The following is a 3,968-nucleotide window of genomic DNA, read 5'->3' as shown; positions in this document are numbered from 1 at the left end:
AGACTTACAAACTTAGTTTCAGTGATGTCATATTGTTCTTTAATTTAGCCGGAATAGCAAGCTGCTTTCGATCATCTGTACAAGTGCCATTTAATTTGTGTATTACACAAATCTTTCCACGAAACAGACAGTTTTAAGTGCAAAAGGTGCGAAAGTGCAGAATCACTCCAGCATCCCCTTAAAAACTTTTCATTTAAGATTAAAATATTCCTTTCTCTGTAATAAATATGAATCTTATTCTCCTCTATCGAATTAAAAAAAAGATCGACTTACTATATTGAGGCAAGAGTAACTTGTATAAACGTAAGTTTATATATTCTTGCGTTTAGAATAAATTTTCCCTCCATCTTACAACGCACGAGATGGGCACCGCGATATTCGACAAAAGACGACACATACTATCATTTTATTCTACATTTTACAATTTTGCATGTGAGATTAAAATGTTTCTTCTCTATAATAAATATGATTGGCGCTATATCGATCCTAGTTTCTGATACATTCAAGTGTAATAGCATAGAAAGTTTTTCTGTGGGAGTCCCTCCAACCTGTACACCATTATTCGGTCAAGGTGTATAAATAACAAGAATAAAGACTTATTTGCGAAAAATATTACCACATGCCTCACCCAGTGAGAAATGATTTGCCGATCGATGTCGAAACGATGTCGACTCGACGCCAACTTGACGGTGTCGATTCGACATCGATCGACGAATCATTTCTCACTGGGCAGCGATCGAATTGGTCGTCCGCCTAGAGTGTTGGGAGGTCCAGGTTAAAATGTTGGCTGAGGTGACATTTTTCGCGCTAAATTTCTCTAATTTGAGTCCGCGAGCCGTGTCGTTTATTAATTTTTCTACATTGCTGAATTTAATTTAGCTGCAACGTATTAATGCTCGCAAGTTCGATCGCCGTGTTCAACTCGGTCGAAAGTTCCTCGGGACGACGTTGGAACGGGCACGCGCGTGAGGAAGACGAGGAGAAAAAAAAGAAACTGCTTTCACGTCCGCGTCGCGCGAGGATATCGCGGAAATAGAAAACGTTATACAACGCGGTAACAAACGGCGACTCCGTCGCGATTCCGCTATGCGACGGTGCTATTTGAAGATTCTTAGCGGTGCATCCTGGCGCAAATGCACGCGCACGCGAGGGCAGGGCGCGGTTTCGGGAAAACGTGCGTTTACACGGGTATCGCATTCCTCCGCTGCTTTAGAAAGTATACACGCGCGAACGGGTTACGGCTGGGAATTAATTAACCCGGGCGCAGTACCGATTCGCGCAACAATTTACCAAAAAATTTATGACGTCCGGCAAGTACAGACAAATTGCGGCACGTGAAATAACAAAAAAGTATACATATGCAAAATTGCATTCACTTATTTTCCTTTAATGTATGCAATTCGGCTGCGCCTCGTGCAATTCGTACAAGTTTAAAAGTATGATAATAAAATATAATAAAAATGTAAAAGACACAATGTGCGCATACATATTCTGTTTTTCAGAGGTCGGGCGGTGTAGGAGCGTGCCTGAATATTTTTCAACTTTTATGAATCGGCCGAAAGGACAATCGAGTTGCATATATGAAAGAGAATACCCGGTGAGAAATGATTCGTCGATCGATGTCGAATCGACGTCAATTTGACGGTGTCGATGTCGATTCGACGTCGTTTCGACGATCGTTTCTCACCGGGGCTTTTGGAAATTTTAGAAATATAATCCGTGCCGCGTTACGTCGTTACGTGGAAAATTGGAGGGAATTGCGAACGGAGGAATTCACTTCGGGAGGCTGTAAGTAACTGGACCTTTCAGGTGGCGCGATATAATACACGTCTACACTCCGCGCGGAGAGTTTTACCGCAAAAATGCGGGAAATGACGCTCGATTACGATGTACCGGTAACTGATGGCGGCTGTAAAAAGTTTCGGTACCGTCACTTTCTATTTAAGCGCTGGAAGAGTTAGGAGCGTACACGAAGGCGATTTAATGCACGCTCGATCCCGCCGTCTTTAAGTAAGCGTCGGCAAACAGTAGCAGTTCGTTCGGACGACAAGTAGCTCTCGCGAGTCTTCGCGTTCCCGCGTGTTCCGTGAAATATGAGCGGCTCGTAGCGCAAACTTTTGCGAAGGCAAAGCCTCGCGGCGAGCCGTGCACTCGGCTCCGGGAGAGTCGCGATTTAACGCGAGACGTCTAAATAAAGGGACACAAAGTTCCTTTGGCGTTTTACTATCTTTCCTCTCGGGGAATATGGATCCATTTAAGCCTCATTCTAATCGCGGCCTGGAAAGCGCCTCTCTGGGAGGGAAAAGAATTTCTCCGCGCTCATAAATAAATCAGCGAGCGTCTCGCGATGAGAAAGAAGGATTTTTCGCGTGTTGGGAATAAATCTCTGCTAGAAAGTAACGCGGCGCTTTGTGATCTTTTTTCTTCTCGGAAAATCGACTCGTCTGCCACGAGTTGGTACAAAACGTATCCGACCATCGATTAGCTCGGCGCAACAGTACGAAATTTCCTAAAAATAGACGTGCAGTTCGATAAAATCATCGGTAAACAATCAATCAATTAATCTTGTTACTTCGCACAAACCCCCGAGCGTTTCGATTAACCCTGCAATACTGTTAATTTTACAGCAGCTCTTGCAGAAGGGAACGCAATTATCGCTCGCGCTTTTTGTCAATTCACATGAAAAATAAATGACAGCGTGGACATAAACGCATCGACCTAGACGGCGATGAGTGACCAAGTGGAGAGAAAACGTCGTTGAAAGACTCGTGTCTGGCGAGAGCGCGCCGCGATTCAAAATCGAGAAGATCCTCCGGGGCACTCGCGGGAAACGCGTCACCGCAAGCCGGAACTCACCTCGCGATCGTATTCGTTCCCGAGGACGACACCGGCGGACTCCCGGCGGTAAATCCTCTCGGCGCTACGAAACCCTCTGGCACCCCGTGCGCGGACAGCCGTGTGGTAGCACCGCCGGCGCGACGATGCGTTCCGTTTATTTACAACGACGGCACTCTCCCGTACGTGGTTCCTCCGACGCGCGCCTCTCGCTCCTTCCGTTCAGTCCGCGCAGAACGACACCCGTGTACTGGTTCCCGTCCCGTGCCGGGCCGCCGCTCGGCGGCCTCGTATGATGACCCCCTTCTAGAATTCTACGGCCCTCCTGACGACCGGCGTACGACACGTTCACCAGCGGCGCGCGTCCGTCGTCGCGCGACCACGTCGGAGCGATCGAGATCGATCGCGCTCCGAAAGGAGGATCTCGGCGAGGGGATTTACGTGGTAAATCCCGCGCGCGCGAGGGAGGCCGCTCGCGTCCCAGACCCACAGATGGAGGAAAGTCTCCTGTTATAGGCTCCTAATGGCGGGGTTTCTGCTAAATTAATATGTAGACATTGACCGACGATTCCACCAGGAATTTCTCGCCCTCGGAGTGAAGCCTGTTTAGTGGAGAATTGATTGTTGGATCGTGTAATCGTTGAATTTGGACGTTGAAAACCTACTATCTTATATTAGAATTCTATCTCATAATAGAGGACTTGCCTCTACTATTAGACTGCTACCTTTGAGCTGAAAAGTGAGGCAAGAGTTCCGCCATGTCTTGTATAGTAGCGTCACTCACAGACCGATGTGCACTACTTTATTTACTTAACAAGACATGGCGGAACTCTTGCCTCACTTTTCAACATCATCTGTTGATTCCACCATGAATTTTTTGCCCTTAGAATGAAATCTGTTTAGTGGAGAATTGATTGTTAGATCGTGTAAGCGTTGAAAACCTTATACTATCTCATATTAGAATTCTATCCCATAATAGAGGACTTTTCTCTACTATTAGACTGCTACCTTTGAGACCTTGAAAAGTGAGGCAAGAGTTCCGCCATGTCTTGTATAGTAGCGTCACGCACGGACCGATGCACACTACTTTATTTACTTAACAAGACATGGCGGAACTCTTGCCTCACGTTTCG

At 46.5% G+C, this 3,968-nt stretch overlaps 1 protein-coding gene across 1 annotated transcript in view; it reads right to left on the bottom strand.

Moving 5' to 3' along the window:
* Nucleotides 1-3,664, bottom strand: part of LOC105559621 — a 29,130-nt gene extending 25,466 nt beyond the window's left edge. Inside the window, exon 1 of the mRNA XM_012008052.1 lies at nucleotides 2,857-3,664. The gene's annotated coding sequence lies outside the window, so the exon portion shown is untranslated. The remainder of the gene's footprint in view (nucleotides 1-2,856) is intronic.
* Between the last annotated feature and the right edge of the window lie 304 nt (nucleotides 3,665-3,968).

This window comes from Vollenhovia emeryi, unplaced genomic scaffold (genome assembly GCF_000949405.1).
Source record: "Vollenhovia emeryi isolate VEMERY1.0 unplaced genomic scaffold, V.emery_V1.0 DF939262.1, whole genome shotgun sequence".
NCBI classification, from domain to species: Eukaryota; Metazoa; Arthropoda; class Insecta; order Hymenoptera; family Formicidae; genus Vollenhovia; species Vollenhovia emeryi.
Note: the sequence above shows the minus strand (reverse complement) of the source record. Positions and strands in the feature narration are given on the sequence as shown.